The following is a 26433-nucleotide window of genomic DNA, read 5'->3' as shown; positions in this document are numbered from 1 at the left end:
AAATTTGGACAGAGTGTTCTACACATCTGGTTCTTTAATTTCACCGTTCGGATCTTCAATTTGACATCTATAACTAGAGATATTAGCCACGCACAGTAGCTCTATTTTTGTGGTATTTTCATCTTCTTGTTCTTGTTTTGAAAGCTTTGAAGCTTGGGTTGTTTGGCTTGTTGTATGCACGTTTTGTGCAGTAATTTGTGACTCTCTTGTACCCTATTTTTCATCATAGTGAAGCTATATCCTGGTCTTGGTGACTCGTGGTTTTTACTTCTCTCATTGAGGAGGTTTTCCACGTTAAAAATCTTGGTGTGTTAGCTTATTTATAATTTCTGGTTTATGTGATTTTTCCGCTGCTATTAGGTATTATTGTGTTGGTGTTAATACTTGTTGTGAGTAGATATTGTTGCTCCTCTAATTCTTGCAAGTAGGGAATGGTGTGTTTTATTCCTATCAAATTCTTCATCATTCTTCACTCTATACTAACACGAGCACTTATACTTCAAATCTTTCTCAAGTATTTTTAATTCATTTCATTCCAATATGATTGCCAATCAAACATTACATTTGATAGATAGGGGTAGATATTTCTTTTGTTTTCTTTTCTAAAGTCTAAAAGGCATGATTCACTTGACTTCATGTGCTTAATTTTTTGTCAATCCATCAATAAACTGCTTAACCGAAATTTGTTTCGTTGATAAATAATACTGTGTTGTTTCTAAGTAGTTAAAATTAACCAAAATTTTCATATCATTTTATTTATCTAACTTAAAGAGATTTTTACCTTTAAAACTGGGTCTTTAAAAACAAAATGACAAAATGTTAATTGAAAAAGCTCGATTAACTAAAAGAATATATTAAACATGCTAGTTTGTAGGCTAAATAGGTAATTCGTTTAATTTTTTTTTATCATTTTGCATTTCAGAAGTTAATTTAGTCCAATTTCAATCTAAAATTCGATCTAACTCAACTAACACATATTTAACACTAGCACAAAAGAAAAATACCCTTAATAATTAGCCCAGTACTCATTTATTATATTCTATTATATCTTATTAATTTTACACTCAAAATGTGTCATATATTATTTTTCTCATTTGTAATTGAAATTAAATATCTTTTTCAAAAATTAAAGAGTTCTCTCCTCATCTCTTTCCCTTTCTGTATCTCTGTCATTCTTCCATCTACTCTATTTCTCTTATATATCATTATCAATGATTAATCACAAATTTGACAATTAAGATATATAACATAACATTCTCTAATTACAATTAAAATTAAAATTGAAATTAAAATATAGTTATGTTATTATATTACTAATTTAACAACCAAAATATATCATAAGACATTCTCTCATTAAAATTGAAATGAAATATTTTTTTCCAAAATTAATAAACTTCTTTTCTCTATACTCTTATTTATCTTTCTCCCTTCTCATCTTTCTGTCCTTTTCACTTTATATATAACTTATAATTTATATTTTATATTACTAATTTGACAAATCAAAATGTGTTACGAAATATTCTTTCATTATAATTAAAATAAAATATTTGTTTTTCAAAATTAACAAACTCCCTCTCTCTTTTTTTCTTTTTTTAAATAGTTTTCTCTCTTTTTTTCTCCCATTCTCTATCTCTCTTACCTTTCTATTTCTAAAGAAAAATTAATAAAATAAAGTAATTTAAATAAATTTATAAAATTATAAAAAAATACATTAAATTTATAGTTAAATATAATTAAATAAAATCTCATAATATTATTCACATTAAAAAATATGTTATTATATGTATTTTTTTAATTTTTTAATTTAGCTTCAAATTTTTGCTGTTTATATTTTTATTTCTCTTTCTTCAAATATTTACTACATCTAATTTGTTGGAGAATACTAATATTATAATTAATAATTCAAATCAAAATTTAATTATTTCAAAAAAAATTAATTTTGAGTTAATTTTATAACTATAACTATAAATTTTTTTATACTAATATCTAATTATATTTATTTATATATATGAAAAAAATATTATTTTTAAATAATAAGCATAAAAATTAATTATTTTTATTTATACAACAAATTTAATATCTAATTAAATGCAAACGTATACATACTAAATTCTATCCAATTTTAGATAATAAATATTAAATTAATTATTAATAAAAAAATTTAATTCTTTCATATAAAAATAATAATTAAAAAATTTATTATTTGATATTTTTTATGGAGATCCTGATTTTTTTAGTCAACGAAAATTTTTGTCTTCTATAATATTTTTAAAAAAATAATATAATTCTATAAATTTTTATGATAATAAAACAAAATCGACATCATTTTAAAAAATTTATATTCTCGGAATATTATAGACAAAAACACTGGTTATAACAAAAAAAAAAGAGTATTTAAGTTCTTTTTCACTTGGCTCTTGTTAAAAAAATTTTAATAAAAAACTAAACAATAAATGAATATGTCAGTATAGTCTATTGAACTGACCCTAATCAGGTCGGATAAAATTAAAGACATCTACTTAAATAAAAATATAAAAAAATATTTTTTTATGAAGAGTCTCGTGTTAAAAATGTGTTTTTTTTATTTAGCCATATTTAAAAAAAATTATAATATATCAAAATTAAATCTTATAATTTATCATCTAATAATAAAAAAATCTTTTTATATGAAGATAATTCTAAAATTTTTATGTTATTATCTACCAAAATTAAGAATAATGCTACACATCTAAATCTTTTTATAAATCAAGTCTAATTAAATTAAATAATAAGACTTGAAATAATGCTAGTTATAACTGATTTTTGTTATGTTAAACTAACTTAATTGAATTTAGTTAACAAAAAAATTTAAATGTGTAGTATTATTCCAAAATAAATACTCAAAATCATTTAAGCGTGTCGGACTCGGTTAACCCGCAAATTTTAGCGGATTAGACTAGTTCTATTAACAATCCTCTTTAGATTGTTAACATTAAGTGGTACGGTCCATGATAATTGGAATACCTTTCTATTAATTAAACTAATTCGGAATATATACATGAACATATTTAAGGGTGTGCCAGATAGAAAAATAAAATTGAGATAAAAAAATGACATGAATGAATTTTGATTTATCTATAATTTTACTTATGAAATTTATTCTTGAAAATTTTAACTTTATTTTAACGCATAATATAATTATACACAAGACCAGTATATTTGACTACTATTTATGAGATTTGAGTCACATAGAATGGAAGAATATTGAGAAGTAATTTTTTAATAATTTTTGTTGATAATAAGCTAACATTCCTTTTGTCTTTTAAATTTATTTGTTTTTTCCCCTGTTGTTTTTTTTTTTTTTTATTAAAGTTATGCAAATTTATTACTGAAAATTAGTTCAATTTGGACTACAGATAGAATTGTAATAAAGAGAATAGGAAGTTTCAACTTTAATAAAATGACTTAAGCATAAGAAAACTAAAGAGGTAAAGTAAAAATTCAAGGGTCTCATCTTCTCTCACGCACACTTCTGGTCATCTCCACTATAGTTCTTGAAGGGGTGATTTTACCTTCAAATACCCAGGCATTTCTTGCTAACCAGATTTGCCATAAGAGGTTTGCTGCTACTCTTTTTTCATTCGGATTTTCCTCCATTCTTAGTTCTTCTTCCAACTGAATCCACCACTTCCATGGTTCTCGAGCTCGAATCTGCCATGGCAGATTTGAACATTTCCAAGCTTCAGTCACATTTGGGCACTCCCAGACACAATGAAAAACTCTTTCTTGTGACCGATTATATTTTGGGCACCAGGATTCAATGGATTGTATTTGGGCGTTCAACCTTTCTTTCACAGGAAGTCCTCTGTGCATCAGTTTTCAGAGCAAATTTTTTATTTTCAGTTGACAATTAATTTTCCATATGCTCCTCCATAAGTCCTTTCTTTTGCATTGTTCTATCAGGTATTCAGTTGGTGGGTGGCAGAAGATAAAAGTTATTTTGTATCCTGAAACAACAGTGAAGCCGTCCCCTTTTTCCAGTATCCAGGTAACTTTATCCTCTGTCTCATGAATTGGAGTGTTGATTATTGCTGTAGCTATTTCTGGATTAAAATTGGACTGAATTAAATTCTGGTTTCATGTTCTGTTTGAATGCTGTAATTGTGAAACCCATTCTAGATTAGCAGTCATTGTCGTGGTAGTAATAAGAGTAATTAAAACATAATCCTTCACCCATGAGTCTTTTCGGATTCTGATGTTAAATCCCCTTCCTACTTCCCATAGTATACCTTTTTCTAGCACCTTTCTGCCCTCGATAATACTCCTTCAACCCCATGATGAGTTATTAAGGAAGCTTGAATATCTATAATATTTGCTCTGTAACACTTTACTGATGAGAGAATTAGGTCTGGAAATTAACCTCCAACCTTGCTTTGCGAGCATGGTAAGATTAAAAGCTTTCAAATCTTTAAAGTTTAGTCCCCCTTGTATTTTTGGTCTGCAAGAAATCTTCCATCCGATCCATGCATCCTGTTTTCTGATATTTTCTACTCCCACCAAAACTGGAGTATGGCTCTCTGAATCTCTTCGATTAATGTCTCCGGTAAAGTAACTTAGTGTGTATATGGGTATTGCGGTTGCCACCGCCTTAATAAGCACTTCGCGTCCACTAGAAGATAATAGAACCCTCTTCTAATGGCTAAGCTTCTGACACACCCTATCTTTAATGTAGTTAAATGTCACTTTCTTTGATCTCTGAACCATTGCCGGTAAACCCAAATATTTGTTTTGATTGCCAACATGAGGGACAAGGAGAATCTCCGTCAAATGGTCTCGGACTGGAATTGGTGTGTTCTTACTAAAGAAGACTGATTTGTCCAAGTTTACCTTTTGGCCACTAAATTCTTCGTAAGTCTGTAGAATCTGTAGCAATCTCTGGCACTTTACTTCTGAAGCTTTGCTAAAAAGAATTGAATCGTCTACAAAAAAAAGATGATTGATTATCGAACACCTCTAATTGAGTCTCAAACCAAAAATTTTCAGCTTCTATTCTTCTCTATGAAGCAGATGAGAGAGTCCCTCTACACAAAACAAAAATAGGTAAAAAGATAAAGGATCACCTTGTTAGTCCTTACTTTTTTTTTAATAATTGGTTATAATTGGTTTCGCATGTTGATGTGATTCTATATATATATATATATATATATATATATATATATATATATATATATATATATATATATATATATATATATATATATATATATATATATATATATATATATTTTATGTTTATGAAAAATATTATCCCATTTTTGTCTCCAAATTGGCATATTATTAGTTTTATGTGTGAAAAAAAAGTTCATATCATATTTTATTATTTTTGTCACATTTTACAAATATACATACATATAAATATAAATAAATATCATAATGTAATATAATTAGATTTAAACACTTTAATATATGTTTTTACGAAATACTTATACAAGATTACTTTTAAAAAATATTGTTTATAAAAATTTTACAATAAAAATAACTTGATTTTGTTATATTGTTTATAAAATATTTTTTATAATTTAAAAATCTTTAATTTGTACAGAACAAATAATTAATGTAGGCGCTTCTTGGTTTAAGGTCACTGCTTAAAAAAACTATTTAGATTAACTAATTATAATTGATGACTAATTAAAAATTTTTTATAAAAATATTATGTGTACATTAAAATTAATTATTATATATTTATATATATATATATTGTTTAATTTATTTTTAATATATATTTTATATTTTAAAAAAGTTTGAAAACCAAAAGTAGCCAAAACATTTCTTTTTTTTTACATTAGTTAATGTAATTAACTATGTTTAGTTTTCACCCTCTCACGCCCCTGTTGATTTTTTATATTAGATTTGATTTTAATAATTATATTTAATTTTGAAATATTTGATTGCATTAAAAGTAGATACTAATAGTATATAATGTATATAACTCTATTAGCAATCAATGTATATTTCATAAATAATATCATTTCACTAAATATAACATTTGTATTTCTAAAGATCATATACAACTTTGTGATAGAAAATTTGTCTTATAAGATTAAGGGACTTGTTTAAGCGTTTTTATTTTTGTTTTCGATGAAAACGAAAATAAAAAATAAAAATATGAATGATAAAACATTTAAAAAAAAATTAATAAAACTATTTTTTAAAAAATAGAACAAAGTTAAAAATGTTATGTTTATATTCTCAATTTTTTCAGTTTTAATTTTGTAAAGACATTTTCAAACTAAAATACAGTGTTTTTAGTTTTGGAACAAAGGTTCGAATCTTTCCTACTCAAATCGTTTTTGTCTTCTCCTCCTTTTACTATACGTTTTATTGTTAGAATATCTATTATTTATCTTCAATTTATACATACATCTTTTGAAAAAGATGAATTTTTTTATTTCATTTGACTCTTTTGATTTTTCATTTGACTCTCTCAATTTTTATTTTAGATTTGATTTTTTTATTTTTTATTTCATTTGTATCTTTTTTTAAAATATCAAAATAAAAAAATTATATTAAAGAATCTAACAAAATATAAAATAATTGATTTTAAATATATTATTCAATATGAAAGTGTATAATCTTCAAAATTTTCTAATGTTTTTTTTTTATAAATTTATGGTAATATAAAAAATGAGAGACTTATTCGTTTAACATCATTTATGATATCTTTTTTCATCCATATATATACAAAATATATACTAAGATAAGATAAGATATAATTTATACTTATTATTTATCTATTAGTATTATTATATATAATTACTCATAAAACCTACAAAAGACGGGGCAAAAAAATGAAAAAAAAAAGACATACAACAACCTTGTTCCTAATATTTTATCACTCAATCCATAAATTATAAATTTCTCCATTTTAATGGCTCGTAAATGATCTATTTTCTTTCTTAATAAAATAGGTACACACACTAGTCTCACTTAATACTCAAGGATTTTTTTTATTTAAATAAATTAAAAAAATATTTTATTTACTGAAATAAATAATTTTAAAATTTATTACGAAAATATGTTATCTATTATTATCTCGTTTACACTGTAAACGAGATAATTTTTAATGTATCTCATTTATACTGTAAACGAGATAGGTGTATTTTTTCAATTTTCATATAATAAAAAATTAATAATTTAAATTGAATCAAACTCTTAAAAATAGAACATTTCAAATAATAAAAAAGATGGACGATTTTATATAATAGGGAAGATTGGCAATTTTAAAAATGGAACACTATTAACATGTTTACTTCTCCCAACCGTTGAAATAAGTAAAAGCACATGAGTAGCACATTAAACTGCCCATTATTAATACGGTTACCTGGCAATTCCAGGACACAGACGTCATCATCGAAGTCTTGGTTACCTCCACAGCTTTGGAGGAAGCTCTTCAATTTCTCTTAAATTAAATTCATTGAGCTAAATAATTCAAGAAAGAAAGAAAAACAAAATTGAAAATGGGTAACCAGGAGCAGAAATGGAAGAACATTCTCAAAGATCTCCAATTCGCACCCTTTCTCACTTCACGTTTCAACATCGACCTTAAGGTGCAAAATTCCTCTAAATAGCCTTTTCAATTTTGCGTCTTATCTCAATTTAGGATTTTAAATTTCACCGTAATGTACCTAATTCCCATTCGTGTATTCCGTTTTCTAGATAAATAGTAAAATTTGAGTGTGATAAAACTGAGTCAAGAGTTTAGGGTTTTTAATTTTTGTTCTTTTGTGGTAATTCAGGATAAGTAACAAAATTTGAACGTAAGCAATAGCACTCAAGGATCCAAAGAAAAATTTAGGGTTCCTAGAATTAAGGCTGCAGCCCCGCTGCTGCTACCCAGTTGCTACTATGATTCATCAATCTGATTTTTTGCGCCGTTGTCGAGAATTGTTTGAGTTTGACACACTACCGGACTATCTTTATGGTTTATGCATCAACCTTATTCTTTATGGTTTATTTGCTCTTTTGTTTGTGTATTTTGTTTTCTTTTTCAAAACCTTTTCTTTTATTTAGTAATCCTTGTCTTTTGTTTGAGTCTTGTGTCAGTTTTTAAGTTTGGTGTCCCGTCTGGTTTCATCTTTTTCTTTAGATTTTCGAAAGTGTTCTTATTTTCCCTTCTTGATATTCGAATTGTTCTTAGTAATTTTTCTTGTCTGATTTTAAAAATTTTAAGTTTGGTGTCTCTTAGTTGTTTTTCCTTTAATTTTTGAAAATTAGTGTCATTTGATCTTAAATTTTTAAGATTATGTCTCTTAGTTGTTTTTCTTTTTCTTTAAAATTCGAAAATAAAAAAATATTCCTTTTATCTTTGTTTAAATTTTCAAAAATCTTGCTATCTTTTCTTATCTTGATTTAAAAGTTTTAAGTTTGGTGTTTTCTTGTTAGTAAAATTTAAATTTTAAATTTCAAATCTTATCTTTTCAAATCTTTATCATATCTTTTTACTTTAAATCCTTCCTATCTTATCTTCTTTTAAAATTTTAAATTTTAAATTCTTATCTTTTTAAATCTTTACTATCTTTTAAAATTTGATCTTCAAAATTTTTAAATTTTTAAATCTTATCTTTCTTAATCTTTTTAAATTTTTATCTTATCTTTCTTTTTAAATTTTAAAACTTGCTTATGTTATCCTTTTTTAAATTTAAAACTTTTAAATTTCAAATCTTTACTTTCTTTTAAATTTAAATTTCAAAATCCTTGTTTGACTTTTTTCTTCTTTTATTTTCAAAAATCACAATTAATTTTCAATTTTCTTTTAATTAATTAGTTGTCTTAGCTTTCAATTCTTTTATTCCTTTAGAATTAAATAAATAAATAAAATAAAATAAAATTATTTTTTTTAATTTCTATTTTTTTCTTGAAATTCGAATTCTCCTATCCCCCTCTATTTTCATTCTTCTCATCTTCTCAAGACATCTCACTGGAAGTTCTCTATACTCTGACATAGAAACACCTGCCTTTTAATTTTCTTGTTTCTTGATTGTGTGTATAGGAACAAGAAGAGTTTTGACGTTAGGATTTTTGCCAGTAAAGAATGTCATAAAAACAGTCGCGTTGTAGGTATAGTTTCTAAACCGACAAAAATCCCTTCGTGCAAACGTGTTGGGTGTCACAAGTAACAAACCCCTTTAGAAATTGTTAATCGAGTATTCAAACCTCGGGTCGTCTTCTCAAGGAACTGCGAGGAAGTATGTTCTTATTATTGGCTATAGAGGTTGTAATCGAGGTTTAGAAGATGAGAAGCAAGTAATTTGAATGACAAGTAAAGTAAATGGCAATTAAAATAAATAAATACTGTAAAGCAGACTTTTGGCAAGGTAAGAGAAGTTGGAGGTCCAACGTAGTTATCTCTCTCAACTATAATGAAAGTTGAATCTAAACTCCACTTGATCAACCTGTACTAGGGCAAAGGAAAGTCAAGGGACTAATTAAATTGACCTTTGAATCCTATTTATTTCCTAAGAAAAGGTTGGGATTACTTAAGCTCAGCTCAATTAGCAAGATAACGATTATCAGTTATGTTGAGTTTAATAACTGTTGAGTTACTGAATTCTTAACCAGGACCAAAAGGGGAAAAAGTAAAATTGCTGGAATAATAAAAATGTCCTTAGATGGGAAGCAATGGTAACTTAAATCAAAGAGAACAATCATAAACTGAAAATATCTCAAATATTATTAATTCAGATAACAATCTATAACATGGAAGAAATTCATAAATTCACTGATCAATTCAAGTGCTGGAATAAATAAAAGTAAAAGGAAGCTAAAACAAAGGAACGTAAAACCTGGATTAAGAGTCACTCTTAAAGCAAGAAGAAATCCTAAATTTCTAATCCTAAAAGAGAGAGAGGAGAAGATCTCCCTCTCAACTAAATCTAAATCATTGAAAAATAAAATATATGCGACTCTCCTTGAATGGATGCATTCTCACACTTTATAACTTCTGGTCTATGCTATCTGTACTTGGATCTGGGCCAAAAAGGGCTTCAGAATTCGCTGGGGGCGTATTCTGTAAATTCTTATACGTGGCCTCTGTCACGCGTCCGCGTGGGTCACGCGGTCGCGTCATTCGGAGCTTTTCCTTGCCACGCGGTCGCGTCAGTCATGCGACCGCGTCATGTGCGTTCTGCTTAAGGCGCGTGGTCACGTCAGTCATGCGACCGCATCGCTGCTGATTCGTGCTTGGCACGCGATCGCTTCGTCTATGCGGTCGCGTGGATACCAGTTTCTTTAAAGCTTCGTTTTGCCTTCTCCTTCCTATTTTGTATGTTTTCTTTTCCATCCTTTAAGTCATTCTACCTTAGAAAATCTGAAACTACTCAACACACTAATCACGGCATCGAATGGAAATAAAGGTAATTAAAATAATTAATTTTAAAGCTTAGGAAACATGTTTTTCACAATATGACATAATAAGGAAGGGAAAGTAAAACCATGAAATTAATGTGAATAAATAGGTGAAGGATTGTATAAATCACTCAAATTAAGCACAAAAGAACTCATGAAATATGGGTTTATCAAGTTTACTATGGACCCAATCGGAAATGCACAGTTCAGAAGAACTTTGGGGTCTTATACAGCTCCCACTCCTGACTACGACTATGGAAGGAGTATTAGTGGACCTCCTATTGATCTAGATGACTTTAAGGTCAACTTTGACCTGATCATTAGGGGTGACAAAGCGGGCCGATCCGCCCCAATCCGCCTCGCCCTGCCTAAGCCCTCCCCATAAACGGGCGGGTCGGCCCGCCCCGCCAACTAAGATGGGTTCAAAATGCTAGCCCGCCCCACTTTATGGCGGATTGGCGGGCTAGCATGCTTGATTCTTTTTTTTTTTTTTTGAAAAATAAAATTCATTTAAATTAACCAAAAAATAATGATTAAAAAATCAAATACAAATAAAAAATAGTCAATTTATAATATAATTTTTTTACTATCTTTTTTTTTTAATTTTTAACTTCAATAAAATTGTTCAAAATAATATTTGTCAATAGAACCATCTTTATTTTAAAAAATAAGTCACATAATTTGAGCAAATATACGAAATTGTAAAATAAAATAAATAAAGTTAATAACTAAAAGAAGAATAAAAATAAAAACAAAAAAAATTGTTTGAAAATTTTATAATTATTAATTTTATAATAGTAATCACTCTTTTATTTAATAAAAAATAAAAAATAAAAAATAAAAATCTTCGGACCGGCGGACCGGCCCACCCTGCCCCGCCCGCCAAAACCCGCCAATTTGGCGGTGCGGGTTTGGCAGATTTTTTAATTTGGCGGGCTCCAAATCCTAGCCGATCCGCCTTTTTCAGCGGATTTAGCGGGTCGGCCTGACGGGTTCAACCCATTTTGCCACCCCTACTGATCATGCTGATGCAGCAACATTGCCAATTTCATGGACACCCACTGACTTCCTGTAGTTCTGTGACACTGTAGAGACCAATGGAATGGAGCCTGAAGTCTCCAAGCGAATACTCTTCCCATTTGCTCTGAATGATCAAGCAAAGCTATGGTGGATTTATGAACCCAGAGGAAGTGTGAACACTTGGGATAAGGCTGTTAACAAATTCTTGAACAGGTTCTCCTTCTCGCAGAGATGGACTAAGCTAATGACAAATGTTCAGACCTTCTGGCAGAAAGAGGGAGAATCCTTCTATGATGCTTGGGAGAGGTAATGCCATTGTTGTTTCTGGCGAAGATGCTACCCCTGTCACCACTATGATTCATCAACCTGATCCTTCTGTTGCTATGGTTGATTCCTCTCAAAATGACGAAGATGCTAAGAATCCTCTGCAGTATGCGAATTGATGTCACTAATTCTATATGAATTATTGCAATTAAATGATGTTGATTAAAATTGTAGTTCTGGTTAAAATTGTTGTATGCTTCAATAAAATAAGAAAGATATTTTGTTATTTTTGAAGTATTCTGAGACTTGGTTGCTTTTGTTTATCTTCTCCCCAGGTACGATGCAATGATTTTAGAAGCGCTCTGAAAGATACTAATGGATCTGTTCTGAATGTCATTGTTAACTTCATTGAGGTTAGATTATAAACTTATAGCAAGTGAAGGTAGCAGTGAAGGAAATAATGCTAACTCTCCAAATGTAAGTTAGTTTACATGTCAGTTTATCACTGTACTTCCAAGACGTTTCTGTGGATTTTTTTCATCAATTATAAACTTGAAGGACTATAAAATATGTAAAAAAATTATCTTTTATTAAAAGTTTGTTATAAAACAGCATAACATATCATGAGGCTTAGTGTTAATCCAGGAATGTGCAAATTCTGGACTGTTGTCCATGTCTTGTCTTTTTTGATACTTGAGAAAATATGTATTGTTTGTTCTAGCTGAACAGAGAAAAAAATTCATACCTTCAATATACTTGCTTTTGAATTTTTTTCAGTCAAATTGATTCTCTTGTTTGAAGAACTATATAAAAATAATTTTTTTAAACAATTCTAGTTATTACTATATCAATGATTTTTGTTACCATATGCCATATACAAGTTCTTTCATTATGTTAATATGATCATATATGGTTGCATATCTTTGTTTTTATATGCAATAAATTGCTCTTGCAATTGTGTGATGATTAATTTTTGTTTTCAATCCAGACCAATTATATGTGGTAGTGATTGTTTTCAATAATAGAGGTGTATATGGAGGTGATTGGAGAACCCTCAAAGAGATGAATAGACCTCACAAAGATGATCATATTCCGACTTTTTTTGTTCCAAAAGTAGACTACCATGCTTTGATTGAAGCTTTTAGTGGAAAGGGCATCTGACGAACTCAAGTATAATCTTTCTCGACTCGAAAACCGGACGTTATCAATGTTATTGTTGATCCCTATGCTGGTTCAGAGAGTGGAGGATGCAACACAAGAACTGATTTCCAGATTATCTGTATTATACTGTAACTACGTTTTCTATAGTTTTCGTTTTTAGATTTCAAATTTCAATAACACAAATTACATAGCCTTGTGGTTTTCTATGGTGTACCATGATATGATAAAGACACAAACTATATTCCATGAATCCACACAAATATAAAATATTACATGATCATAATGAATACTTGAATGATGAAAACTGAATTTTATATATACTTATTACTACTATTTTTGTTTCATTTTATCAATGTTATAGGAATATCTTTTATTGAATATTTATAGTTTCCAAATTTTCAATTAGGTCCCTATACTTTTTTTTCTTTTCAATTGAGTTCCTATATATTATTTTTTCTTTTCAAGGATATACAAGTAATTTCACAATTCACTAATATTTTTTTGACATTTAACGTTAATAGGGACTAAATTGAAAAAAAAAATCATGTATAAGGACCCAATTGAAAAGAAAAAAAGTATAGGGACTTAATTAAAAATTCGATGAAACTATAGGGACCTGCAGAATAACTATTAAACCATGTTTAATATAGTTGATAATAATAATAATAATAATAATAATTTATTGATTCAGTTATTAAGTATATTTAGAATTTGATATATGTTTAATTATTCATGTACTTAATTTAACTCTAGTTTTTATTGATATTTTAAATATTTCTAATAGTATTTTGGATAATTAAATTTTTATGTTAGTACATATATTGAAATATTTTGAAAAAATATTTGTATCAAATTTATTTTTTAAGTAAGTAAAAATATTTAATTATTTTTTGTATATTTTATTTTTCTACAAAACATGAAATTTTTTTTGTTATATTGATAATTTTTCTTTTCATTGAACAACATAATGATAGGTTAAGTTAATTAAATAAATATTATATTTATTTATTTTTATATTGCATATAAAATAAATAACTAATATTAAAAAAACAATTAAATAATTTAATATTAGTAAATTATAATAAGTGGATAAAATATCATATATATATATTATTTTCCTTCTCATAAAAACAAAGGTTAAATAGAATAATTATTTGTTAGGCTCATTTCTAATAACTAGAAAAATACATATATAAAAGGCTGTCGCCGCTGTGGGGAGTCATCAGAACTACTGGTACTGCTGCTGTTGTCGTATTTATGATGTTGCCATTAGTTCGGTCATGTAGTTGAGTCGCAATTGAGGTAGGGGCGCTTTTCTTAAACTTATTTTATTCTTAAAAATTGTTATAAATCGATATTGATACAAATAATATATTTTTAGTGATTATGTAAGTCTTATGGATTGAATTGAGTTGTTTTGGATAAATGATTGAGTTATTGATTGATTAAATTGGTTTCTGAATTGTCATATAATGATTATTGAGCATTTGAACACGTATTGATAATTGAGGTTGAATTATTGTGAATTACTAGATTGGTTGTTCGAATTCTGAGTTTTTGTTTATTTTCTTAAGTTGAGTTGGAGTTGTTGAGATAATGATTTATTGAAAATGATTTGAATGACTGAGAGGTGTTTGGTTTGGTTGTTGGGACCCTTGAAGGGTGGTAAAATCCAAATTTTAGAGGAGATGTTGCCGAAATTTTTATAAAATTTTGAGACTTTGTTTGAAGCATTATTTAAAATAAAATTTGATTTAAGAATCATATTATTTGATTTCGATTTATTACAAAAAGATTCATGATTTGAGTTCGATTTATTGAGAAAGGAATTATGCTTTGAGTTTAACTTATTGAGAAAAGGATTTTGTTTTGAGTTTGATTCATTAAGAAAAGTGTTCAGTGGGTTACCTGAACTGAAGGTCGATCTCAGAGGAGATTTGCGGTTGTGGCCGAAGCTGTCGTGTCCGACTTGCTGAATCTTGAGATGTTGCTGATCCTTGATCATCGGAGGGTGGTGGTACCTACAAGAGACTCCGATGCTTAAGTTAGCACGGGCTTTAAGCAGGTTTTTTGTGTAGAATTAGAGTATGAGTTATACCTGGGTGCTCCAGTGTATTTATAGTAGTGTGGGGTGACCTCCGATCCCTTGAGATAAGTTAGTTATCTTATCTTATCTTTTGTGGGTGAGTCCCCTTATCTTTGGCCAGCCGCCTTTAGGTGGGTTGTGATCTTCTACTTTGGGCCTACTTGGGCCCTTTATAGCAATTTGGCCGAGCTCTTTTGGGAAGAGGTCGGTGTCGACCAACCTTTATAAGAGGTCGGTCATTTCTGTCTTCATTCAACCCGGCTTGCCTAGCTCGACCCATGGTATGAACAGTGCCCCTGCTCGAGCTTCGATCTTCCCTTGAGGTCGTGCTTTCCAGCTTCGATCCTTTAAGGAAGTCGTGTTCGAGCATTAATTTGATTTCGAGTTGCTCCTCCTCGCGTGATTCTTGGCGCTTGCTTTTGCTTTAATGCGAAGCGTTTTAACCTTCTTGGGAATACGCATGCGCTTTTAATGCCCAATGATTAGGCTTTTATTTTGTTTTGCCGTTCCGTTCCCTCGCTTTATTTTGAAATTGAAAAAAGCCTTGAACCTTGGTTTTTAGTTTTCTTGCTTTCATCTGTTTCATTCGCTCAGTGAAGAAAGGCTTCCTTTTGTTCGTCCTTTGCTTTCTGAAAAATGCCTCTTTCCTTCGTTTTGTTCCTTCAATTTTCACTTTTCTTTGAAAAGATCACCATTTTGCTAAGTTTTGCCCCAAGATTTTCTTTTTTGAAGTTTCGAAGCTTTCGTTGGACCGTTCGCATTTTTCGTTACGCCTCCATCGTCGCTTCTCGTTTTCCTTTGCAGGTTGGTGCTTATGCCCTTTCTCGTTCTACCTGCTTTGTTTGTTATTGTTCTTATTGCTTTTACTCTTGCATGCTTTTCCCTCGCACAAAGTTTTGGTCTTTGTTGAACTTTTAGTAGAAAAAAGGTCGAAACTTTCTTGGTGGTCTTTGTTTTTTGATAATTATGGTCTTTTTGTCTTCGCTGTTTGTATGAAGAAATGCTGGTACTTAGGTTGAACTCCTTGTATTTTCTTTTGTTTAATAGGGTTAGGGCTCTGATTTTTGTGTCGCTTTCCTTTACTAGGTTTTGTTTTGTTGTTGCCTTCAAAGGGTGTCCCTGGACTTTTGGTGTTGATCCTCTATTTTCTGCGAGTCCTGGGGTTCTCTTTTGTTGCCATATCTGACACTTGTTGAATGTTTCTTTGTCATTCTCTTACTGTCTGAGTTGTTTGGTAGTGATCTCTTCTTCTTTTTTCTTACTGTAGGTGTAGTTGCTATATGTCTACCCGTAGGAATATTGTCGAGATGTCTACCAAAGTTCCTGCTGGTATAGCCGATTGGCTGGATTCAATAGTTCTGATGTGTGTGACCGTGGCTGATCCCGAGTACTGTGTGAGGCTTAGGAGGTTCCGTAGGATCTGTAGCAATAGGGATGATAAAAAGAATTATGAGCTGTTGTCGCCCGACCCTGAGGAGAGGGTTAGTTTCCCCCCTTGACTCAGGGAGAACGCCCCTTCTTTTATGCTTATGACTATTTCTTTAGTCAGCTTAATATCACCATCCCTTTTACTGATTTTGAGACCTACCTCTTATGGACTTGCAATGTGGTCCCTTCCCAGCTTCATCCGAACTCTTGGGCCTTTATTAAGATTTTTCAGCTGTTGTGCCAGGAATTAGGTGTTCGACCTACCACACCCCTTTTTCTTTATCTTTTTATATTGACTAAGCCTGGAGTGGCCAAGAAGAAAGCTTCTTGGATTTCCTTCTGAGCTACCCAGGGAAAAAAGTTTTTTCAATGTTTGACGAGTCCTTTCGAGATTTTAAGAACTATTACTTTAAGGTCCGAGCTATCGAGAATGCCCGGCCTTTCTTTTTAGATGAGAATGACGAGCCGATCTTTCCTTTGTGTTGGCAAAAAGATATAGTAGCTCTGACGGGCGAAAAAATTGCCGATTAAGAATTTAATATAGAAATAGCGTTGCAAGTACAGTTCTTAACTGACGAAAATTCTGCTTATCAATTTAGAAAGAATTGTCACAAATTGAGAATAAAATACTAGGAGTAGAAATCCCAGGTCGTCTCCCAACGAGTTGACAAAAGAGTGTAATTTATTGGTCAGGAATTTTCTGAGAAATTTTAGAGTTGAAGAATGGAAAAATAAATGATTATAAATTAAAGTAATGGAAATTAACGAGAGAATTTATGTAATTGAAATAAAAAGTCTTGACCCAGAGAAGATTAATCGGAAGTTCTATCCTTGTTGGATTTTTCCAAGTGTAATTGTAAGAGGTTGTTGTTCTACTTAGTTATCCCTTACCTAATAAAGGAAAGTCAAGTAACTAACCAACTCTGAACCTCAAGTCCTAATCCTCTCCCAAGGAAGGATTAGAGTTAGAGACTAGAGAGCTAGCCAACAGTTTTCAATTAAAATTAACACTTGAGTATTCCAACTCAAGGTTCTCCTATTAATCAACTCCAAAGTCAAGTTAGGAATCTACTCCATTGACATGGATGCCAATGTTGCAGACATGTAAAGGGAATAGAGAGGAGACATGGTCACTAAAATAAAATTAATAAGAGCTAATTTTGAAATAGTAAATTAAGGAAAGATGATACTCAAACAAATAATAAAATTAAAAGTAAAAATGATAATTGCATTAATTCTTTCCAATATCAAAGATATTCATAAGTAACTCTGAACAAGGTAAGTGGGCAATAAAACAGTAAGGAAATAAGGAAACAAACTAGAATAATAAAGACTTCAACGGAGGTAGTAACTCTTCTCAATAGCCAATCCAAAAGCATAAAACTAGAAATCTATGAACATGAAGAACCCTAGAGGAGGTAGTAATTTTCTCTCTAAGATTCAAAACTAAAACTAAAATTGTGTAAATGTGAATGTCTGTTGAGTCTCGGCTTGTCCCCTGGCTCTAGTCTGTGTTTCTGGGCCGAAAACTGGGTTCGAACTCAGCCCAAAATCGCCCCAGCGTCTTTTGCGATTTCTGCACGTGGCGCATGTCACGCATACGCGTCAGGTACGCACACGTGTCGCCATGCAATTTTGCTTTCACGCGTACACGTCAAGTACATGCACGTGTCACTGTGGAAAGCTCCATGTCACGCGCACGCGTGAGCCATGCATGTGCATCGATCCTCGTTGGTCATCTCCTTTGTTTCTTGTGTTCCTTCCATTTTTTTGCAAGCTTCCTCTCCATCCTCTAAGCCATTCCTGCCCTAGATAGCCTGAAAGCACTTAGCACACAGATCACGGCATCGAATAGTATAAAGGGAATTAAAAATACACAATTTAAAGGCTCAGAAAGCAAGTTTCCAATCATAGTCCAACATTTGGAAGGATTTGTAAAACCATGCAAATTGTATGAATAAGTGTGCAAAGACTTGATAAAAATCACTCAATTTAGCACAAGATAAACTATAAAATAGTAGTTTATCAATATCCCCACACTTAAACATTAGCATGTCCTCATGCTAAGCCCAAGGAGATAGAAAGAATGAATGGGGAAAAGTAAGACTCATGTAATGCAACCTATGCATGTGAATGCAACTATATGCTAAGATGTTTCTATCTACTTGGTTAAAAGTAAACAAGTTCTCCAAGACAAACATAAATCAGATTTCACTAATTCAAATCACACAATAAAAGACAAGTAAACTTGTAAGAAGATAGCTCATGAAAGCCGGGAACATAGAATCAAGCAATGAACCCTCACTGGAAGTGTGTATGCGATCTAATCGCTCGAGTGTCTAGGGTTAATCCACTCTACTCTTCTCTAGTCATGTTTTCTAAAACTTTGTTCTTCATCTAACTAATCAACAAATATTTAATGTACAAATGCAAATATCATGAGGTCTTTTCAAGGTTGTAATGGGGCTAAAGTGAGGGTGAGGATATATGTATGGCCAAGTGAGCTATAATATGAATCTTTGACTAACCTAAGTTCTCACCTAACATACACACACTCTATATAATTCTAAAATCATGCCTAGCTACCCATAATCTCACTTTTGTATATTTCACATACTCATGTATCAAATTTTCTTTAATTTCACCACATGTGCATTGATCTTTTATTAGACTTAGCATTGGGGCGATTTTGTCCCCTATTTATTTATTTATGTTGTAATATATATATATATTATGAACATGGAAGCAAACATAACATATCAATGCATATGGTGTTTCTGGTTTCACATGAGTATGAAGCACCCAAAGTCCCAATATCTTGTCAATAAAAATCAACACTTTCTTATCAACCCAAGTTCCCACGATTCTCCACACTTAATTGACACACAATCTCTATTTTAAGCTAACCAAAGATTCAAATGGGGTACTTAATTGTTTTTCTGCTTAAGGCTAGTGATGTGATAAAATATAGAACAAATGGGGATTAAAAGGCTCAAAGTGGCAAACAAGGGTAATTGAAGTGGTAGGCTATTTTGGATAAGTGAGCTAATAACAATTGATGGTCTCAATCATATGTATGCATGTAAATACACTAAAAAATGGACATATAGAATGGAACAAACCATAGATTGCAATCATAGAGAAGGAAACACACACAAGAATAAAATCATGGTTAAATAATGTAACCATATGATTAAGCTCAAAATCTCACAGGTTGTGTGTTCTTAGCTATAAACCATGTTCCAAATTACAATCTTCAAACAAGTTTAACACAAATTTTCAATTTAAATTAGTGAAATATTATTAAATAGGGTCTTGAAAAGAAACTCATTACTTTAACCAAGCAAAATATACATGCAGGTAGTTATTATCATGCAATCTATCCTATCTAACAAAAGAAAAAACTAAAATATTGGTGTTAAGAGAGAGATTACCTCCGGAAGTCAGGGACTGACCTCCTCACACTTAAGGCTTGGCACGGTCCTCCGTGCCATCAGTAAGGAGCAAGGTAGGGCTGGAAGCATCGCCTTCACTGTCTGGCTCGCCATGGCTCCCTGTGCTACTAAGTGAAGGGGAGTCCGGGGTGTCCCTCTGTTCTGGAGGTGGGTGAGTACCAACAATGAGCTCCTTCAGATAGTTGTATCGGCGCTTGTTGCAGCGCTCTATTTGCTCCATCCTCCGGTCTTGCCGGTCTAGCCTCTGAAGGATCTGAAGGAACATCTGAGTAGTGGATGGTGTAGGAGGTGTGGGTGATGGCAGGGCGGACGTGGGAGGAGTGTCTGAAGATGGGCCGGGATGTCGGCTAGCAGAGGGGACTGGGGGTTTGGTATACTTCCCGTTCGGAACATACTGATCAGCTCTTGGGATTATTTCCTTGGTATCCCCAGCCCTATAGGAGACTCCTGCTGCAGAGATAAGATCCGAAACTAAGGCGGGGAAAGGCAGGTTACCCGCAATCTGTACGTGTCCCATGTCCTGCCGGATGTGTCTGGGTAAGTTGAGGGGCTGCTCTGTAAGGATGCACCAGATGAGGACAGCCATGTCTGCTGTGAAGGTGGACTTGTGAGTGCTCGAAAAGACATAGTGGGACATAATTTGTGCCCACACGTGAGCCTCCAAGGTAAGTGCAGGAGCTGATATGCTCTTAGGTCGAGTCCGATGCTGTCCGTAGATCCATGTGCTGCCAGGTTGTGCTATGGCGCCAAGGACGCTATTCCAGTCAAACTGGTATGTCTGGTGCTTGAAAGAGGCCTCTTGATAGGCGTCCCATCCCTTTGGGCTAGGTGGAAGATCCAACACTCGCTGAATGGCCCCTTCGGAGACGAGTACTTGCTTCTAACGAACATAAACAGACTGCAGGGTAGGCGAGTGGAAGTTGGAGTACAATTCGACTACCCATGATAAGTTGGCCTCCCGTGGCTGCCTCCTCAAGAATCTCCACTGTCTCCTTTCAATGCGGGGCTCCACAAAATCCACAAAGTGTGTTGGAAGAATTAGTAGGTGCTCATTATTGTAGTTTCTCTCAGCCAGGATGGGGAACATTTGCTCATAGTAACGATTAGTGAACTGTGCAGAGTCCCTAGCAGGGAACGCCTTTTTCGCCTCATCAACTTTGATTATCCGCTTCACCCACTTCATCGGTGGCTTAACGCTTGTAGTGGGTTGTGCCTTAGCCACAGTTCTTTTAGTGCCTTTCCTAGCCAGTGTCTTGTCAATAGCCTTCTCTTTTCCTTTCTTGGTACCCATCCTAAGGAAGAAAGAAAGAGGAAGAATGTGAAGTATAGATAACTAACGACCTGAAGGAAGAAATTCCAAGTGATAATGAATGCCAAAGAAAAGATAATTGCTTAAATACATGGTAGCTATAACATGTAGGTAAGGCATCAATTAGGGTCGTAAAGGCAATTCATAACAATTAGATGCAAGAGGGTTTATGGCATGCAAGTAAGAAGCATGAGTAGCATAATTCAAGCATCAATTATTAAATGTTCCAAATTAAAGAGCACTAGCATGATGACAAGTGTGAATGATAATCCCAATACATGTGGAAAGCAAGTGTTGCAAAAAAGAGGCATTTAAAGTAGCAAGAATATAATAGAAAAGAATTCAAAATGCCATATTGACTTTTTCACAAACACTTGGTGTTCAAGTTAAAATAGGAATAGAAATAATTAATCCAAGTGTATAGGAGATCCATAATAAAATGTCAATTGTCAAATTACTCCTCATAATATCCACAAGTTCAAATAAAATAGAGGAAGACCCAAATAAGGCTCCAACACCAACTTGAAAAATGCATGAAAAAGGAATGAAAAAGAAACTAAAAATAAGTAAGTGAAGATGAAATTGAGAAGGAAGAAAAATAATTAAATGCAATAATTAAATGAAGAATGAAAGAGTAGAGGAGATGAAGAAAAGAAACCTGATGAGGAAGATGAAAAGAGGAATAAGGAAGAAGTATGAAGTAAGAAGTAAGAAGAGAGGAAGAAGAAGGAGAAAGAGTAAGGAATGAAAGAAAATTAGGATTTGGGGGGGAAGGAAAAATTAAAACTGGGCGGCGTACTGGTGTAGTTGTGTGGCGCATGCGACGCGTACGCGTACAGCAAGCGTACGCGTGCGTCACGCAAAATGGATAGTGACGCGTAAGCGTCTGGCACGCGTATGCGTGCTCTTGGTTGTACGAATCGCGCGAAGGCAGCCCCGCGTATGCACAACTCTCTGTTCAATCTGCGTTGGGGCCATAATCGCATATGATGCGTGCGCGTCAAGCATGCGCACGCGTGGATGGTCATCAAGTGAAAGGACGCGCACGCGTCAGGGATGCGTACACATGATGAATTGTGCCTCTAGCACAGTGCCAACCCCAGACCATCACAACTCTCTGTTCAAATACCTTACTACGCCGATTTCCAGGGTCACGTGTACGCGTCAGGGACGCTTACGTTTGGAATGCGAAAATCTCAAGCGACACGCACGCGTGATGTTCGCATACGCGTGGGCTTGTTTGCGCACAGAGCCTGGTTCCAGCGCCACTCTCGCGTAACTCTCTGTTCAATTCCTATTCTTTTCACATTCACAAGTGACGCGTGCGCGTCTTAGACGCTTGCGCGTCGAATGCGTTTTTTTTTAAATGCAGAATGCAGATGATTTATGCAGAATTTATAAAATAACACTTGCTAAAAATAAGATAAAACTAAGAATAAAAATGAAAGATCGTACCATGGTGGGTTGTCTCCCACCTAGCACTTTCTTTTACGTCCTTAAGTTGGACGGTCCACAAGCTTAGTCTTCTTCTGTTGGTGGATCCTCCAAGAGAAAGATCTCCAGCTCCTTGTTGTGCTTCGTCTTCTCACCATGATACAGCTTCAAGTGGTGGCCATTGACCTTGATGAATTTGGAACTTGAAGGATGACTCAGGTGAAAGACTCCGTATGGCTCTGCCTTTTCCACCCGGTAGGGGCCTTCCGATCTGGATCTCAGCTTGCCTGGCATGAGTCTCAACCTGGAGTTGTAAACGAGAACTAACTCCCCAGGTCTTAACTCTCTTCGCTTGATATTCTTGTCATGTACGGCCTTCACCTTCTCTTTGTATAGCCTGGAGTTGTCATATGCTTTGAGGCGAAGGTTCTCTAGTTCTGCTAGTTGCAGCTTCCTTTCAGCACCGGCCTTCTCAAATCCCATGTTGCATTTCCTTACCGCCCAGAAAGCTTTGTGCTCCACCTCCACTGGAAGGTGACAAGCTTTGCCATAGACCAGGCGGAATGGACTCATTCCTATAGGTGTCTTGTATGTTGTCCGATAAGCCCAGAGCGCATCTACAAGCCTGGTGCTCCAGTCTTTTTTATGAGGCTTGACGATCTTCTCCAGTATGCACTTTATCTCTCTATTAGACACCTCGGCTTGCCCATTGGTCTGGAAATGGTAAGTTGTTGCTACCTTGTGAACAATGCCATGTTTTTTCAGTAGACCTGTTAATCTTCTGTTACAAAAGTGAGTGCCTTGATCACTCACGATTGCTCATGGTGATCCAAAGCGGCAGATAATATTACTTCGAACGAAGGAGACAACAGTATTAGCATCATCAGTACGGATAGGAATTGCTTCCACCCATTTGGAAACATAATCAACAGCTAACAATATGTATAAGAAACCATTAGAGTTTGGAAATGGACCCATGAAGTCAATCCCCCAAACATAAAAAATTTCACAGAATAACATAAGCTGTTGGGGCATCTCATCCCTCTTGGATATATTCCCAAACCTTTGGCATGGGGAGCAAGATTTACAGAAGAAAGTAGCATCCTTAAAAAGAGTCGGCCACCAGAATCCACAATCTAAAATTTTTCTAGTTGTTCTTTGAGGAACAAAATGTCCACCACTCTCAGAAGAGTGGCAGGCCTCTAAAATAGACTGGAATTCTGATTGAGGCACACACCTTCTAATTATCTGGTCATCACCATACCTCCATAAATAAGAGTCATCCCATATATAATATTTGGGCTCGCTTTTCAGCTTGTCCTTTTGATGCTTAGTAAAATTAGGAGGGAAGGTACGACTAACCAGATAATTAGCTATAGGTGTGTACCAAGGAACTACTTCAGATATTGCGTGCAAGCTATCAAATGGAAAAGCATCATTGATAGGAGTGGAGTCATTCTTAATATGCTCTAGGCGACTCAAATGGTCTGCCACTAAATTCTGGGAACCACTCCTATCTTTGATTTCTAAATCAAATTCTTGCAACAACAATATCCAACGTATTAACCTTGGTTTGGACTCTTTTTTAGCTAATAAATATTTTAGAGCTGCATGGTTTGAGTACACTACCACCTTAGTACCAAGTAAGTAGGCTCAGAATTTATCCAGAGCAAAAATAATAGCCAGAAGCTCTTTTTCAATGGTAGTATAATTAGACTGAGCAGCATCTAAGGTCTTAGAAGCATATGCAATTATAAAAGGATCCTTACCTTCGCGCTGAGCCAGCGCCGCTCCTACTGCATAGTTAGAGGCATCACACATAATCTCAAATAATGGCTGGCTCCAGTCTGGTCCCCTCACAATTGGAGCTTGAGTCAAGGCAATCTTCAGCTTATCAAACGCTTCAATGCAGTCCTCACTCAGCTCGAACTCAACATCCTTTTGCAACAGTCGGGATAAAGGCAATGCTACCTTACTGAAGTCCTTGATAAATCTCCTGTAGAAACCTGCATGACCAAGGAACGAACGGACTACCCTCACGGAGGAGGGGTAAGGTAAACTAGAAATGACATTTACCTTTGCTGGATCAACTGAAATACCAGTATTAGAAACAACATGTCCTAGAACAATACCTTGTTTAACCATAAAATAACATTTTTCAAAATTCATTTCTGTTATGAAATTAGAGACAGTGACTTAGTTTTGTAATGTAAAGTGGACAGAATAACTCGAGTGGGTTGGTGGAGTGGAATGTGATACACCACTATTTCGTGGTGCATTCTATGCTGAATTTAGGGGATTTTATCACCCTTTTCTCCCACTTATTCACTAAAATAGCATGGTTTTATATATTCTCCCTAATTTGTGCTTAAGAGTGAAAACATACTTTTTAGGCCCTTAATTGGTTAATTTTAATTCACCTTTGATTCCACTAGATGCCTTGATGTGTGTGTTAGTGATTTCAGGTTCAAAAGGCTAAGAATGGATCAAAGGAATGAAGAGAAAAGCATGCAAAGTAGAGAAATCATGGAAAATCAAGGATTTGGAATGCATTCATCGACGCGCACGCGTGAGTTTGAAGTCGCATGGCGACGCGTATGCGTAGATGACGCGTACGCGTGGATAGCAAAAACGCCAAACGACGCGTACACGTGACCCACGCGTACGCGTCGATGCTCGCACGTGACCTCATTAAAATGAGAACACTGGGGCGATTTCTGGGCTTTCCAAGCCCAAATCCAACTCATTCTAGAGCCTATTACATGCAGAAATCAAGAGGAGTGAAGGGGGAACTGGTACGCGGAATCGTGATTACACTTTAATTATGTAAAATTCATTGCTCTTTCTTTCCCTGGAAATGGCGCCAAAAACATGATGCCAAGACCATGGTTCACAACTCCGTGTAACTAACCAGCAAGTGTACTGGGTCGTCCAAGTAATACCTTACGTGAGTAAGGGTCGAATCCCACGGAGATTGTTGGTATGAAGCAAGCTATGGTCACCTTGCAAATCTCAGTCAGGCGGATATAAATTGATAATGGTGTTTTCGAATTTAATATAATAAATAGGGATAGAAATACTTATGTAATTCATTGGTAGGAATTTCAGATAAGCGAATAGAGATGCTTCTCGTTCCTCTGAACCTCTGCTTTCCTGCTATCTTCATCCAATCAGTCTCACTCCTTTCCATGGCTGGCTTTATGTGATACATCACCACTGTCAATGGCTACTTTCGGTTATCTCTCGGAAAAATGATCCAATGCCCTGTCACGGCACGGCTAATCGTCTGGAGGCATCACCCTTGTCAATGGCTTCATCTTATCCTCTCAGTGAAAATGGTCAACGCACCCTGTCACGGCACGGCTATTCATCTGTCGGTTCTCGATCATGCTGGAATAGGATTACTATCCTTTGCGTCTGTCACTAACGCCCTGCAATCGCGAGTTTGGAGCTCGTCACAGTCATTCATTCATTGAATCCTACTCGGAATACCACAGACAAGGTTTAGACTTTCCGGATTCTCTTGAATGCGCCATCATTCTAGCTTACGCCACGAAGATTCTGATTAAGAGATCTAAGAGATACTCATTCAGTCGAAGGTAGAACGGAAGTGGTTGTCAGGCACGCGTTCATAGGGAATGATGATGATTGTCACGTTCATCACATTCAGATTGAAGTACGAATGAATATCTTAGAAGCGAAATAAGATGAATTGAATAGAAAATAGTAGTACTTTGCATTAATCTTTGAGGAACAGCAGAGCTCCACACCTTAATCTATGGAGTGTAGAAACTCTACCGTTGAAAATACATAAGTGAAAGGTCCAGGCATGGCCGAGAGGCCAGCCCCCATGGTCTAAGAACTATGCATTCAAAGATGGTCAAAAAGATTAG

General features: G+C 33.7%; 1 long non-coding RNA gene across 2 annotated transcripts; it reads left to right on the top strand.

Moving 5' to 3' along the window:
* The first annotated feature begins 3459 nt into the window (after window positions 1-3459).
* On the top strand, window positions 3460-13146 carry LOC112749692 (uncharacterized). Of its 2 annotated transcripts, XR_011872949.1 has the most exons (4): window positions 3461-3597; window positions 3943-4027; window positions 12003-12144; window positions 12656-13146. It is a non-coding gene; the product is annotated as an uncharacterized lncRNA (long non-coding RNA). The 2 variants fall into 2 exon arrangements; XR_003175156.3 differs by having other exon boundaries at window positions 3460-4027.
* The last annotated feature ends 13287 nt before the right edge of the window (window positions 13147-26433 follow it).

This window comes from Arachis hypogaea, chromosome 15 (genome assembly GCF_003086295.3).
Source record: "Arachis hypogaea cultivar Tifrunner chromosome 15, arahy.Tifrunner.gnm2.J5K5, whole genome shotgun sequence".
Lineage (NCBI taxonomy): Eukaryota > Viridiplantae > Streptophyta > Magnoliopsida > Fabales > Fabaceae > Arachis > Arachis hypogaea.
This window is presented reverse-complemented; position numbering and strand designations above follow the sequence as displayed.